At 38.2% G+C, this 17,446-nt stretch overlaps 1 protein-coding gene and 1 long non-coding RNA gene across 4 annotated transcripts in view; one reads left to right on the forward strand and one right to left on the reverse strand.

Moving 5' to 3' along the window:
• The window catches only part of LOC145423557 (uncharacterized), a 482,209-nt gene that overhangs the window by 430,160 nt on the left and 34,603 nt on the right, over positions 1-17,446 (reverse strand). The window lies entirely within an intron of this gene.
• The window catches only part of hivep3a (HIVEP zinc finger 3a), a 55,362-nt gene that overhangs the window by 12,889 nt on the left and 25,027 nt on the right, over positions 1-17,446 (forward strand). The gene's annotated exons all lie outside the window — the stretch shown is intronic.

Genomic DNA, 17,446 nt, shown 5'->3' on the forward strand with positions numbered 1-17,446 from the left:
AAGCTGCCCTTAATAGAATTTAATGTAGAAATCTATAACAAGATCTACTTTAACATTCAACAATCTTTTTTTTTTCGTAAATCAGTTTTGATAATCTTACAGTACTGAAAATGTGTAAAGTTCTTCTCTGACAAAATGTGACATTGAAGAAATACATGAAGAAATATCATCCCTGTATGGTGAATAGGGTTTTTTTTTTCTCTTCAAGAATTCAACGATCCAAATATGACCTTGCTTCATACATATGTGTCAATATCTTTTAATTGGTTTTGCTTAATTGGTAAGGTGAAGAGATGGATCTGTGTCCATCATCTTTCTCATTCTAAAATGGTTTTCCACGTGACTGAAGGCAGTCAGAAAACTGTATAATGTTCATTTTAATGGGGGATTGTGCCATGTGTGGAGTTTTTCAGCACCATCAGAACTGTAACAAACTAATCCCTCCTGCTTTTCTCTCTTATCTATTATACATTAATATTTTAGCTGCTATGACTGTGAAACAGAATAAAAACTCTTAAATCTATTATTGTGAACCTTAAAATAGTCAACAGCCCCAACACCAAATTCTAAAAGTACTGTAGACTAATCACTACTATGAATGTATGGCAACCTTTCTGTCTTTAAGGCAGCAGAACAAATTCTGTCCACTGATGAACATGTTGGACTCGGCTAAGCACAAAATTAATCATTTATCACAGTAGAAAGTCTTTTGTGAGATTTCCACATTTACAGCTGTAAGTAATCTTACATTTATTTTTATTAAAATACTTTTTCTTCTATAAATCGTTTGGGGTAAAAAAAGAAAGAAAGTTGGATATAATTTCGCATTGCCCAATAGATATATTCAAATCATACATATTAAAAAAAAAAAAAAAAAAAAAAAGGGAAGCCAATATGAATGTACCTTAAACCGACAGTGGGTGACTTCTCCGGTCAAATTCTACAAACGTGTATGGAAGATTTTCCCTTTCTTATAACCTCATTAAATTGTTAGATGAGTTTATGATGTTAATCATTAGTTTCAAGACTTCTTGAATGACATTACTCCATCAATCCTTTATATGCAGTCTATAGCAGAAGTAGTTTCTTTTAACAATCAGTATTAATTCTCTGTATTTCCATTTATTGTAGTTGCAACAACAGGGCTGCAACAATTCAAGTATTTTGAATAATTTTATTATTAAAAAAAAATTATCGACACAAAGTCTTTGCTTTGATGGTTCGATTAATGCACGGCTCTGTAGTGCACCATGGAACCATGATCAGTGGTGAGTGTTTCACCCACATTTGTGACTAAAAACAGACCTGCAATACAAATGTTTTTAGGAGCAGCGTGTGGATAAAACATTTGACCACATTAAGCCCAATTTTATAGAAAAAAAAAACTGATAAAACAACAGAAGTGATGATGATGCTGGTTTAACGTGGCATCCAAAACAGCAGCACTGTTCCTGTAACCTCCATCAAAACTTTACTGGGGGGAAAAAAGCTAGTGCATCCTTCATCAAAGCACCTGATCAACAAACTCCAATGTGAAGAAAATAAAACTTTGTAGCTGCTCCATCCACCGCCGTTTGTTTTACACAGCAAAAATTCTACAGTAAGGCTACATTAAAACATGCAGATTGACTGTTACTATAGTCTGACATCATGTTTAAATGATACAGCTTGCTGAAGGCTGACGGCAGCCGTCCTATTTTACATGGAAGTGAACAGCGGTGAGTCTAAATTTGGAGGTCAGGGGATTAAAAGTGAAATGATATAAAACAGTGTCTCAATTAAATATACATACATAGAGATATCTGTCTCAGACAGAAAAGCATTTTTCACAAGGCAGTAAAAATGTACATGGGTCAGTAAAACTTTGAGCCACTGACCTAGAGCTGGGCGATAGAACGATAACGATATGTATCGCGATATAACTTTTACTCGATAGAGAAATTAAGCTATCGCGATAGACCTCGCCGCTCTTGTCCTCTTTAAAAAAAAAAAAAAAAAAAAAAAAAAGGTCAGCCAATCCAAATTAAGTAGCGCAGAGCCGAACCAATCACAGCCGCAGCGTCACGTCGCGTGACTTGTTACGTACAGCACAAGTGCCAAGCCGCACGTGTGTTTGTTTGGGAAGCAGCCAGCGGGTAATGGAGCCAGCGCGTAATGGAGGAAATGAGTGTGCCGACTAGAAAAATCAACTGAGCGTGACCGAAGAGAAAACAGATGATGGTTCCAATGCCGGAGAGATTGTCGAACGGAAGAGCCAAAGAAGTTCCGTAGTGTGAAGGTATTTCGGCTATTTCAAGTCTGACAAAAAAACAGAGTAGCGTGCACTGTAAATTGTGCCGAAAGCAAGTCTGGAAATACAATAAACTGGTGCATGCGTCACACTGTGCGCCACGTTATTGTTTCGGTGAAATGAATTTCTACAATACTGTTACTGTTAATTCTACTCTCTGCAGTGTTTAAATGCTTACATATACACACAGTTACTGTCCCTCCACACATACGACTCGGTTCTGCTTCTATGCCCCAGCTTTGTTTACTTTTTCCCACCGAGGCTTCTAGACTTCTGATTGGCCAACATTTCTGCACGGTTAGGAATCTAGCGCCACCTGCTGCTTTGGCATGTTCATAGCAGCGTTTTCCTTCATTTCTGCCTTTATGTGTGGACGGGATTATTTTTTAAAACGAAAACGGAAAATCTCAGTTTTCAAAAATACCCGTGTACGTGTGGACGTAGCCTCAGTCTCTGACTGGAAGCGCTAATTCGTCATTCGACTTTTGTCAGACTAAAGTAACTGTTAAAACTGTTTGAAAAGCTAAGCTATACAACAAGGAGAGATTGAGAATTTCCTTTTAGTTCTCAGTTTATTTGATATTGACAAAAGTTAGTCAGTTTTGTCTGTTATTCTGTAAAACAAACTAAGATTTATTTTTAGAATTAATATTTTGTTTCTAAGTGGAATTGACAATTTAGTCTGTTTTGTTTGTTCTATTTTGAAACTTAAACGCTTTAGCGGCTGCCTTTTGTGTAGTTTGCAATATTTGCCTTTATTTATCTGAAAAAGTCTCATGTTCCTTAAGTACATCTACCCTGTTGAACTTATTATGAGAAATAAATATTTAAATCAAAACAAGCTGCTGATTATTTCACATTTTACTTGTGAGCAACGGCACATTTAAATCTTACAAATATAGTTATTTGGCTTATATCGTGATAGATATCGTTATCGCCTGAAATGAAAAAAACATATCGTGATATGAAAAAATCTCATATCGCCCAGCTCTACACTGACCTCAGGTTTGGACATTGAGTTATTGTTAATTAATGTCTACATGATCATAACATCTTGTTTTCAGCAGCACAAAAACTTCACATCAAAGCACAGGGCAAACCTCAGAGTGCTGATATGTTTGCTTCTCTTTATTGCAGCCACCACATTCTCCCTGAAACGCTACAGACTCAAACTCATTCACTTCCACACTTTAACACAGAGGAACACATGTACAAAACCTCAAAGCCTTCCAAGAAGACAGAATAATGTTACGGGTTTTTTCTTTTTTTAAATCCCTTAATTTAGATGGGACATTGTCAGCTTTATTATTTCTCTAAAAGCAGTTGAGTTTTCTTGGCTGTGTGTTTGGGATCATCGTCTTGCTGAAACGTCCACCCTCATTTCACCTTCACCATCCTGGTAGATGGCATGACTTAATCACAAATGTCTTTGTACATTTTTACATTCATCCTTTTTTTACTTATATGAAATGTGCCAATGCCGTATGCTGAAAAAAAGGATCCCCACACGACAAGGGCGTAGATTTGGTTTTGGCATTGGTGGGGGACGGATGATTCAGCCACCGAACCCTGCCCCGTTTCTTTTTTTTTTTCTTTTTCCCTTTTTGTCTTTGCTTCTTGATTTAAAGAAAAAAAAAAAGAAAAAAAAAGAGAAACATACTTACTTACATATGCTATTCTACATGCTTTTAAACCATTTAAAATTACAATTCATAGTTTTATATGTGAATTATATAATGTTATTACTATTAAACAAATGACTAAGTATTTTAGACTTTAGTTTACTTCAGTCATATTCCATATATATCAGGTATCATACAAAAATAAAAATAGCTTCAAATAAGTCATTACAATAAAAGAATATGACTTTAAGGACTTAACAACATTACTTCAGTTATACTGCACCAACATCTCTTACACATTAGCACTAGGGGAACACTGAATGACCTGTTGGGTTTTGTCCATAAACTACTCATCTAAGATTACCACAAAGTAAAAGATCTCTCAGCAAAATTATGCAACATTTTAGGCACTATTGCCCCGATCAAATCAGTGAGCTGGGATTTCTTATTCTAAACATGAACTATTACAGCAACAGACATGGACTACTGGTGCCCCACACTACAACCAATGTCCACTATGTGAAGGAGCCAAACACATGCCTGCTCCTCTCGTTAACTGAGATAAACTGCTGACATATTTGTTTTACATCTATACTGTCCAGTCTCTCCTGGTGGACATGGCAACACGTTATTCATAGTGAAATACAATTTTAGACTGATGTGGGCCAACGCCTAAAACGATGTGTCCGGAGTTTGCTGTTCTCGTCGGCTCAGATATTTGAAGTTTACTCAGCTACATTCTCGCCTGAAAATATGTTAAACGTTTATTTTGCGACCCAGAAAGCGTAATAAGAGTAATACTAAAACTAAGTAGCTGCAGTAGTAGTAGCCATTGTTGGAAACTGGAATTGGCTGAGCCAATCTGGGATATGGTTTTTCAATTTTGTTGCCCGGGTGGAAAAACGGGAGAAATTCGGGAGAATGGTGACACCGGGAGATTATCGGGAGGGGCACTGAAATTTGGGATTCTCCCGAAAAACTCGGGAGGGTTGGCATTTATGGCCTAGCATAGCCTGTAACGTTATTATGACGGACACATTTCATGAGTGAACTTGACTTTAAGTGACTTACAGGTTTCTTTGAAAAATACTTTCTTGTATCCAGGTTCTTCCTTTCTTGCTGCCATCCTCCTCTCCTCCCTGCAGGCAGTGTTGCCAGCTCCTCAGTAAGGAAAATCGCTATTGGCTGTCCTAAAAGTCGCTAGAAGTCGCCAAATGACGTCATCACCTAATTTGCATAATTCGTCATGCTAATGTAATTGTAACCTACGTTGTTGGAGAGAGAAATAACATTGTGGAAGAGACGGAGTAAAAAACGTCCTAAATGCAGTTAGAATTTATTTAGAACTACAAATTAAATTTCTTTTAGCAATTATTGTTTTTTAATGTCACAATTCCAACCCTGCTCCTTTATCCGGGCCTGGACCAGCAAAAGTGACCTGAAATAGGCACTCTGGTTGAGTTACTTTGTGTGTGTGTTTATAAGTAGTTTTAAACCTTGTGATCCACAAAACAGCATAACAGTAAAGGAAGAACTGACTGCGTTACAGTCAGTGCGGGAGCAGCGTTTGGACGCACAGGTGTGAACGTCTCCTGCCCCGATAGCAGCTGGGGGAGGACTATAAGATAAGATAACCTTTATTAGTCCCACACGTGGGAAATTTGTTTTGTCACAGCAGGAAGTGGACAGTGCAAAAGTTAAGCAAAAATTAGAATACAATAAGAATAAATACAGTACACAACTGTACAGAATAGAATAAAATAAAATACTATATACAGTAGAATAAAATAGAATAAAATATACAATAAGATAAAAATAGAATACAAATGCTATATACAACTGAGTAAAAATACAACGATGCCAGAAAGCCTCCGCTTGTGAGTGCTTTGGCACGGGTGAGGTGCCCACGGCAGCACCGCTGCTTGTTGAGAGTAAGAGCGATACGCGGTTTCACGTCAAAAAGTCGTCATAAATAAGTCTCCAATAATACCAGAAAAAGTCGCCAGATTTGTCTTTAGTCGCTTTTTAGGAAAAAAAAAAAGTCGCTAAGGGGGTCTGAAAACTCGCTAAATATAGCGACAAAGTCGCTAAGTTGGCAACACTGCCTGCAGGTCCTCGCAGCGCAGGATTGCCGCTGCTAAAACTAAACAGAGCTCCCTGAAAGGCACAGCCAATCACATTGGCCATATTTGTCACACGAGGACTCCAGTAGAGAAGTAATTTAACTCTTTCTGCACCGCTGGGTGAATGAGACGTTGACAGATCGTTTTTTTCTTTCTATCGGTTTTGTTTTTCTTTACTCGAAGAGATCAAATTATTGGTGGGGACAATTCAGTAATCGCTGGATATTGGTGGGGACATATCCCTTCCGTCCATGCCAAATCTACGCCCTTGCCACACGATGATGTTCCCACCTCCAAACTTCATTGTTGGTATGGTGTTTTTGGGGTGATATACAGTGCCTTTTATTGAACTCCAAAAAGTTCAGTTTTAGCCTTATCTCATCAGACTATGTTCTCGCAGTATTTCACAGGCTTTTCTTGTCTAAATGTTTTCCAGCAATCTTTTTCATGCTTTTTTTTTTTTTCTTCAACAGTGAAGTCCTACGTGGTGAGTGTGCATATAGGACATGGCAGTTAAATTCATTATCGTTTTCTCTGAAAATTTTTACCTGCTGATTCCAGGTCTTTCTGTAGCTCCACACAAGTGATCCTTGGCTCTTGGACAACTCTTGTGATAATTCTTTTCACTTCTCATTCTGAAATCTTGGATTATGGCCCCAGCAGTAGTCACTGGAACCTTCGGTAGTTTAGAAGTTCTTCTGTAACCAATGCCATTAATATGTTTTGCACCAATAAGGTCTTGAGAGAGCGCATTGGTTTTAACCATCATGAAATCTGTCTTGTGTGACACCTTGGTAATGAGACACCTTTTTATAGTGACCAGTTGGAACTGAACCAGCCGATATTAATTTGCACTAAGTGGCAGGATTACTTTCTAATTACTGATCTTTTTTAGCTGGTGTCATGACTTTCCATGCCTTTTTGCACCTCCCTTTCTTCATGTGGTCATGCTGTATAGTCACCTACAGTGTTTGCCATTATATTGGTAGGGAGTTTTTAAAAGAGCAGAGCTGGAAACCACAAATTCAAATCTTTTCCTGATGTCATCATTTATATATAAAGTGTGCCCTGCTGGGGGTCTGTGTGGATTTCCTGCTAGAGGACTGACATTTTCTCTGTTGAATTTCTCACACGTAGGAGCAAAAACGAAACAATTCCTTTCATTCGGAAAATGCTCATAAGTGGCTCAGCAGATAGAATGAATCCCACCTATTTATGTCCACATAAAAATGATTCACACAGTCTCATGAGATGTAAGCTACCTTATTTGACTGCAGGTGTAGCCATTAGGAGTATGCCTGTGTTATCAGAATCAATGAGGGTATGCAAATAGTGTCACAGTTTCAGTCAGCGACCAAACCAAAAGCCACATTCACACCCTGAAGCCAAAAACTCTCGCAGAAACAACCTAACTTAGATGTGGGGACAAATATAGCAGGCAGCTGGTCATTCTGCCTATAATTAGCATTTCCTCTCTCCATTTTCAGCTTGTTTTCTCATCACTTGCACAATGCCTCCCATTTTTTTGTGTCAAACTCCTTGTTCCTGATTTGGCTTGCTGCTGCTCTAAATATGATTTACTAACTTTTCTGTAAATGAGCCTTTTGTTCCTGGGCTTCTGCAAATATTAACACATTTTTAATAGAGAGTGTACCTTTTAGCTATATGATATACATTGAGGTTAATGAAGTTAACAGAGCAAAAAAAAAGTTATTTGAGTCCTTTCCTCTGCTGTTTTTAAAATCTAAGGCCACAAAGTACTGACTTTTATCAACCAGCACTGATGGCCAGGAAGGTGCTGCAGCATCAGAGTCTGACACAACTTCCAGCAGCCTGTAAGCAGTTTTTTTCCCTTGCTCTAAATAGGGCTTTGGTGGTGGCCCACCCATATAGATCAACAAACATAGCAGGATTGAACAGAACTGTTAAGAGAATTGTTCACACTGTGGTTGTCTGTGCCGCACATCTGTCAATGCAAATCAGCTTCCTATAGACTTTGACATGGATAATCAAGTAAAAGTAAAAAGTAAAACATATATAACTTAACAATATTGTCCATATAAGCGTCAGTAAAAAATGATTAAAAGATACTACAACAATTACTTCATGAAAATATCCCAAGAATTGTGACACACTGCAGGTCTCTGTCAGACAATTACATTGGAATATATAGTTTTTGATTCACAGGCTGGCAAGTTCAGAAGGTCACTAAAGAGTGTTTCCAATTATAATTGTCTTACTGTATGTGCGTGCTTTCTGTTGTCTGTGTTGGTACTTTGGAACAGCAGAAACCAATCCAGGCTTTCCACTAGTTTGACATTTGGGGGAAATTTGGCTTTGCTTTCTAGCTGAGAGTTGCATAACTGTAAAGCCCCCATTTCGATTCCAGCTCATGACCTCTGTTGCTTGCCATGCTTCTGTCTAACTCCCCTTGTTTCCTCTGAATTTTCCATGGGAAATTGGAGAAAATGACAATAAATAATTGGATAACAATACTGTGAATGCTTAATCAGCATTCACACTAATAACAAAGTCGGTATGATAAGGGGCGCATCTGAATTTCAACTTCCAATTTTGTGTAATATATTGAGATATTTGTATATTAGAGCTCTTTGTATTATTAGAGCTATTTTGTAATATTTTGTAGTATATTGTAATATTTTATATTGGTACTTTAACTTGTTCGTAACTGTCTTGAGCAACTGTGACCACATAATTGTCTCTGGGATTAATAAAGTATATTGTGGATCTGAAAATAGGAAATTGGAATGTCATGGTTACCATAGTACAGTGTTTCCCAACCACTGTGCTGCGGCACATAGGTGTGCTGTGAGAAATGATCAGGTGTGCCGTGGAATATTATCTGGTTCCTGATTAGTAGTCTAAGGCTACGTTCACACTGCAGGTCTTAATGCTCAATTCAGATTCTTTTGATCAAATCCGATTTTTTTTTGTCTGCTTGTTGACACTACAAATAAAATGTGACAGCAAACGCGCTCTAGTGTGAACCCTCAAAGCGGCCCGCATGCGCAAAAGAAGATGTCACACACAACGCGCTCTGTTTAGATCCAGACCAAACAGTATTGCTTGACTGATGGCTGTTAATATAAAGACTTGTTTTGGACTTTACGTTTCACAATTTTGCTTTAAGTTATAAAGTTATTTTGTTATTTACATATGGCCTAATAATTATCCTTATTGCTGTTTTGAGAGGAGCGGTGCTTCAAAGGATAGTTGCAGATTTCTATCAGAATCTGCAGATTATACAGTACAATTAAAATGTTCACGTTTTGCATTGTCTTCCCAACAGTTTCACTGGATGACCAGGAAGCGTTCACAATGTCTTCTCCGGCGCTGATAATTGGCATCTGTCTTGTGTCAGTGACGTAAAAGACAGATATAATGCGACATGACTATTCAAACAGCAGTCGTTTACTAAAACATCAGATACGTATCTGATTCAGTACCACATACGAAAGTGACCCAGATCAGATTTGAAAATATCAGATTTGTGCCGTTCACACTGTCATACCATGATCGGATATGGGTCGCATAGGGTCAAAAAAGTCGGATTTGATACACTTTTGCCTGCAGTGTGAACATAGCCTGAGCGACCGCATGAGTAACGGGCAGAACAATTTCATTCTTCCACTAGAGGGCAGTACAACTACTTGCTCTAATGAAATGGGTTGCCAACTGCCAATAAAACGGAAGAAGACGAAGAAGAAATTACATAATGGTCATGCTGTGAGTGAAACGATGCAGGGCGTGATAGCAATGGATAAATATCTAAAAAGAAAAAGTAGTCAATCGGACCTGGGTCCTGGAGAAAATCTGACTCAGATGAAAGCCCTAGCTTGAGTAGTGGTCAGAAGAAAGCAAAAAAGCTATACTGGGGACAAACTGAGCCAATTCCGCTAAACCTGGTGCGCGGGGGAAATGATCAATATGCTTTTTGGGACACTTTTGTTTGGCGGTGTGCCTTGTGATTTTTCTAATGTGAAATATGTGCCGTGGCTCCAAAAAGTTAGGAAACACTGCCATAGGACATGTCACAAAAACCCTCTATCTTAGTTGTTGTGGTCTTCTTCTTTTGGCTGTTCCTGTGAAGGGTTAGTACAGTAGATCTTCTGCCTCCATCTGGGCCTTCACCAATCTGACATGGAGTTATTCTGATCCACACATTGATTTGGCAAAAACTTTACGGTGTGTGCCCTTCTCGACAGAGCCTTCCCTGTTTATTTAGACTTGGGGCTTGCACAAGACATACACTGTTTTATAGCCTTTCATATGGCTGGGTTTTCTTTTAATGTTAGAGTTATACTAGAACATTAGCAAGAAGTATAAATCTATGGAAGGCGTTAAATTTAATAAAACGTGTCATGCTGAATGCTCAAATAAAAATAAAATGCTTGGCATATCAAAATGTATCATACGTGTGAAATTTGGATTGTGTATTACAGTCACGTTGCTTTGGTGAAAAGTGAAAATCTAAATTATTGCTCCTTAACCTCCTAAGACCCGAACGCTTTCATGGCATGCATTTTCAATTTCTCTTTGCTATTTGCCCTGATTGGGACCTGATGATTTTTTTTTGTGTGTGTTGTTTTGTTTAACTTGATTTTTGTATAAGAGGAAATTTGTTTTAAATTTCGATAAAACAGTGGCAGTATAATGTCCGCGTAAGTGGATATCAGGCTCTTGTAAAGCAAAATTTAGTATTTTGGTCTAGACAACCCAAAATATGTCCATATATGTGGACGCCAGGTCCTAGGAGGTTAAATACAGAAATGTTCCTCCTTGCTACATAAAGCCACATTTGTACACACATGGAATTAGTATGTTATTGGAACATTTGGAACTAGAGTCAAAATCAGCACCACCCACCACAGCTGAGCTCTGCACAACATCTGTCAACATGGACTGCTGTTGACGAGTCAGGTCATACAGTAACTGGAGCTCTTTTTGGAGCTCAGGTGACCATTTATCTCCATGGACTCTTTACACTGTGGCAGTCCAACTTAACCCATGTTGGTCACATGGCTATTTTCATTGGCCATTAGGGCAGGTTGAGGTTGAGAGGGGCATCTGTGTCCTCCTGCTTGGCGGGTGTATGGTGGGGGTTGGGTGGGGGATCTCTGGTCTGTCTGTGGCTCACTGTCTTGTAATGGCTGGTAGACTGTACTGTCTGTACTCTAAGATCATACAGCTGTGCTTTACATCAAATATGAAGCACAATTTTAAATTGGCTGTGATGATGCTTTTAAGCGATCATTATGTACCACAAACTGACTCTGTAAAGACTACTCCATAGTGTGGCAGGCGTAGCAGTGACAGATTCTGCTTCCTGTGGTGTTTTAAGGCCATATGGGAAACCTTCGACTGCTGGGATTCTAAGGCGCACCCTGCCTGTGTTTTCTCTCTGGTGACAGGTGGCACAGTGCCTCAAAACTCCCTCTATGGCTCGGCAGGATGGAGCCAGAACTGACCCAAGCTTGGATGCTGCTACTGACAGTCTACCGCAACGCAACGAAAGTTAGACCAATATATGTTTTTGTCAATACTGGCCTTTTAGGTAAAATCGAATATTGATCAATGGTCATCACACTCATCCAATTTGAAGATTTACTTGACAAGTCCAAAACCAGCCATAATTGATATACTCCCTTATGTCTTATTTTGGGGAAAAGCTAAAACTCAGCACAATATGCAAATAAGCCCTCCCCAAAAAACAAAACAAAACTGAAATCTTTTAAAGGCTTGTCACCAGTGTTGGTCAAGTTACTTGAAAAAAGTAATCAGTAACTAATTACCGATTACTTCCCCAAAAAAGTAATCCCGTTACTTTACTGATTACTTATTTTCAATAGTAATTAATTACTTAGTTACTTAGTTACTTTTTAAAAACACGATTTACAACCTGAATAGGTGATAAAGTGATAGGTCTTTCAGCCCAATTCTACTTTTTCTGCATAATCCATCATACAAAATGTAATCAAATGGAAAAGTCTCTTTTTAAAACTTGTTTTATTAGTTTTAATCTTTTAACTTTATGCATCAAGCAAAAATTTAATTATATGCAACATTCTCTGACTTGAATAAATTAGTTTAACATTAAAACTTATTTTCTGCACATTCCAGCACATAAAATATTTTTTGTGTGTGTTTACACTCACTCTTTCAAATAGATGCAAGTAAAACACAGCAGAAAATAAATAAAGTCAAAGACTCAGCGGTCCTGTTGCTCTATTTTCACCTATAAAGCAGGAGTAGGGTAGGCGGAGGTTTACCCTGGTGCAGGTGTGCCGCGGTCAGTTGAAGAATCCGCGAGTTTCTCTGTGAGTTTCCCATTACGTCGTTGCGCACTCGGTGCTTGCTTGGAAGTTTAGGGGTTTTTTTCGCTGTAAAAAGAAGTTTTCTTCCCACGCACAACGGACGCTAATGTGTTTGTCACTTTTTATGGAATCAAACTCAAAGTAAGGTCAGTACTTCCACGCTGCATGCTCATACTCTCTCCCACAATCGATATATGATCCACTGTTGATCTGCACACAGCTGTTGTCACTAACGGCGCACTCGCTTACGTCACTGTCATGAGACATTCTCGCAAAAAAATCACGGTTTTAGTAACGCAGTAATGCAGCGTTCCTACGGGAAAGTAATGGTAATCTAATTACCGTTTTTGCAATAGTAATCCCTTACTTTACTCGTCACCCGAAAAAGTAATCAGATTACAGTAACGCGTTACAAGTAACGCGATACTGCCCATCTCTGGTTGTCACATAAGAGGGCTCTAAGGAAAAAAATGCATCTTTTCTAAATATTTTGTACTCATAGCTTGACAATATAATGACAATAACAATAAAGTAGTGAACTATGTATTTACTCCTTTAATGGAAAAAGAAGTGTGTTGTGTTGATTCTGATCATGTAGTAAATATGATGAACTTGTGGTGTCTGACCCAAGATTCTTGAATAATTTCCCTAGACACCCACCTGGGGCCGCCACATTTAAAGAGCACAGCACTGGCTCCATCCTTTGAAGATAAAATGAATACATAAGCCTTTTCTGTAAAGCTTTGATAGGGGAAATGCTTGACCTGTTTTAAATGTAATCTTCCATAACCTGGGACTTTTACAATACACCCGTTTAGCTGTAAATGGGGAAAAATGGCTCGAGTTTGTGGTTATAATACAGAAAATCAAAAAAATAACAGTACAAACAAAACTTTTTATTCTTCCTAAAATTACATATGACCATTTTGCAGACAAAATGGTGTCGAAACTGGAATTAGCCAGACGTATTCAAAACATTTGCATCTTCAAAAATAGCCCTTTTTTTCCTATTCAACCACTGCTAAATGTTAATGTATTGTTTAGCTCGAGGAACTAAAATGAATCCAGTGTTCAGTTTAGGGAAAGGAGGGCAGCATTGTGAAACCTTATCTTTTTGTTTCCATCCTTTTCTCATCCTACATTCCTAACAGACAAAAAAAAATCCTGTTGAGGAAACGTGTTTGGAAGCATGATGTTCAAACTGTGACAAGGCCATGCAGATGAGCCCCAGCTGCACAGACGGAGACAACCCTGTGAAAGAGCTTGACACAGGCAGCTCTGTCACCTCCAGACAGTAGAGCAAGGGTCAATATTCGTCCTCTGATAATATGATAACAAACGCTGAAAGCAATAATCACTTGGATTTTCACCAGATTTGGGCCTCTGCAAACATTTTTCGTAAACAGCAAAGCTGAAGTAGCCAAAATGTCCTCAGTCGTACTGTGTGAAAGATTAATGTTCAGCATTTTGCATACGCTGCCATTTGCTCTGAACAACTGGGAACATCCAAAGTGTTCACTCTGCAGCTTGCAGTAAGTTATTCTCAATACAGAATCTTTGCTCTGGGTTACTTTGACAATATGCATAAACATGTATTAAATCCCATATTAGGTAAGCAATATAAAAAAATGTGCTTTATGTAACCCAACTTCAAATCTAGAACCAGCACGTAATCCTCAACTTTACCTCTGATGTAATGGGGCTTTCTTCCTGATCACTACTATTAACCACTGAAGATATTAGGAATTGTTAAACTCATAGAAAATGCTTTGTGAAAATACATTTTTTCTTGGACTGGTACCAAGTTTCCATCCAAATCTAGAGTAAATTTTAATGATCTAATAGCTTGTGACCTTTCGCAGCAGTATCTTGAATTAGTTTTTCTTATGGCTTTATGAGTCTCTCACATCATTGTGTATGAATTTGATCCCACTTTTCATCACGTTTCTCAATTTTTATTTTATTTTTTTTAGGTTTGCAGACATTGGTTGCACAGCCCTCTTAAGGTCCAGTCACAGCTATTCTGTTGTAGATTTGCTGGAGTGCTTGGGGTCATTGTTATATTGCGTGACCCAATTTGGGCCAAGCTTTAGCTGTCAGACAGGCGGCCTCATATTTGACTCTTCGTGGTCATGGACTCTTCATGGAGTTCATGGTCAGTTCAATCAATGCAAGGCACTCATGTTCTGTTGCTGGAAAATAAAGCCAAATTCATTACCCCTCCATCAACTTGCTTGGCAGTTGGTGTGATGAATTTGTGCTGATTTGCTGTGTTTTGTTTTCACTCTGCAAGCCTCTCCTTGGTCTCTTCTGCCCAAAGGACAGGGTGTCTTGTGGTTTGTTCAGTTGTAGCTTTCCAAATCTAAGTTGTGCTGTTCTTTTTTCTTTTCTTTTCTTTCTTCAGAAAGAGAAAGCCTTTCTCCTGGCAACCCTTCCAAACGAGCATTACTCCTACAGTCTGTATCTAATAGTACTCTCATGGACTTTAACATTTAGCTTACTAACTGAGGCCTTTAGAGTTTCAGTTGCAGCTCTTGGATTTTGTTTGTGCAGTTTCTCTGAGCATTGCACAATGTGTCCTCTGTAAATTTGCTGGGATGTTTAGTCGAGGAAAGATTGTACCATATATATATCTCTGTAACAGATGTAGATTTGTTGCATTACTGCTAACATAGGTTTTTATAAATGTAATTCTATTAATCGCTAAACAAAATGTGTGTGTATGTATGTGTATGTGTATGTATGTGTATGTGTATGTATGTGTGTATATATATATATATATATATATATATATATATATATATATATATATATATATATATATATATATATATATATATATAGTTTTTTTTTTTTTTTTTTTTTTAAAAGACATGAAATAAATGAAACACACACGCTGCACGCAGGCCTACTTGCTGCTCTCAGGCATACATGATTTCTTTCATAAGTTTCATTGACAAAGAAACAAATAACAGTTATGCTCACAGAAGGGGACCCTGTACCTTTTTCCAGAATTTATAAGCACTTACTCAGATGACAGCGCTTGGAAAAGGTCAGCTAAAGTCCTTTTATCCTTTTAATCCTTACGGTGAACAGTAGACTCTTGAAAAATAGTCCACTGAATAAAGCATGAAGTTCATTTCATAAATTTAAATTTTGATCATTCATAAAAGATGATTATTCAGGTTATGTTCACTGGCTGCTGAGTTTCCAATGAGCATGCGGTTTGTCAGATCCACTGATCGTTCGTTGCATGGGGGATTGTTTTGGGGTTATTTTAGCAGTGTGTGAGCTTTATTTTATTTTTTAACTTTGCAGTGATTTAGTCACTGACAAAACAACGTGTGTAATTAAGATTATTATTATTTATTTATTTTTGTTTATTTATTTTCAGAAAAAACCTTCCATTGGTTACTTTTAATTAATTTTTTCTTACATTTTTTGGTCCATCCAAATTGAAAACAGTAAAAAGAAAAGAAAAGTAGTTTGTGGTTCTGTGCTCTGAGTTGCTGTGCTCTTGTATGTTAGGGTGAGATAATTAGGTTTCAGATATATATATATATAAAAAAAACACCCAGCACGCCCCTGCGGGCGGTTTATCCTTCAAGCTCGGGTCCTCTACCAGAGGCCTGGGAGCTTGAGGGTCCTGCGCAGTATCTTAGCTGTTCCCAGGACTGCGCTCTTCTGGACAGAGATCTCCGATGTTGTTCCCGGGATCTGCTGGAGCCACTCGCCTAGCTTGGGAGTCACCGCACCTAGTGCTCCGATTATATATATATATATATATATATATATATATATATATATATATATATATATATATATATATATATATATATATATATATATATATATATATATATATATATATATATATATATATATATATATATATATATAATTGTAGGTTGTGTATCCTTCAGGTGTTAATGGGGTTATTGAAAATGTGTATATGTGCGTATGTGTGTATATACGTAGGTATGGATAGATAGAAACATATATGTGTATATATTAAAAAAAAAAAAAAAATTACACATAACATATAATGTAATTACAAGGAGGTATTTCTGTAGTCTATTGATACTAGATAGTGGAAAAGGGGTGGGATTAAATAAGCTTATGCTTCTTCCTGCTCCTTTTTGAACATGGACGTTATTTGGAGTTGTGGTTGCTCGTTTTCCTTTTGTTTGCTTTGTTCATTTGTCTCTTTTAATTCTATTTTTTTTATACTTTTTCAACATGTTCAAAATAAAGATTCAATCAATCAATCAATAGTTGATTAGTAAGAATAAGATTGTCTGCTGGTAGCATTTTGCCAGGAATGTCTGTATGCGAGCAGACACATCATCACATCATTTTCGAATCTGGAGCCCTGTTGTCACAAGGTTTCTCTGTGGCCTGGAGCAGGATGGACACCCTGGGCTCTCTTCCAATCCTCTCGGCTTCTCCTTTTTACGCCTGACCAGATGAGCAGCTCACTGCCTGTCTGCATCCTACCGGCTGGTACTCCCTCAATGCTCCTCCTATCTGTGAGCTTTCAGGCTGCTGGAAAAAAAGAGAAAAGAGGGAGGGGAAAAAATCAGTTCATGGGCAGAGGGGAAATGGCGGGGGGACCCATGGCATAAAAGAGTGATGTCACAGTTGCCTGGACCTATTTCAGCCTGACCCCTGGCAGGAGCACTGTGGACATTCTCCAGAGCCGCTCTTAAAACCTGGATCTGTGTGCGCTTTTCCCCTTGTATCTTTCCCATGTTTTCTCAAAATGCAGCATCAGTATATCTCTGTACCTGCGTTGGAAAAATGAGATCTGAATGGTGAACTTGTATTTTAAAAATTCTGAAGTAAGCCCCCTTCACCTCCCCTCTTAGTTCAATTAGGCAGGAGAGAGCACTCCCCCTGTCTTTTTTACCTCTCACCGCTTTGCCAGCTGTGCAGCAGAAACCGCTGCCAAAAGAAACACAAGCTTACGTCAACATCAATATAAGGAGCCACTGCTTCACAGGAACCCAAAACAGAGACACCAGGACGTGGGAGGGGGGTGTATCAAAGAGGTGGAGAGGGACAGAGAGAGAGCGT

Source organism: Astatotilapia calliptera, chromosome 22 (genome assembly GCF_964374335.1).
Source record: "Astatotilapia calliptera chromosome 22, fAstCal68.1, whole genome shotgun sequence".
Lineage (NCBI taxonomy): Eukaryota > Metazoa > Chordata > Actinopteri > Cichliformes > Cichlidae > Astatotilapia > Astatotilapia calliptera.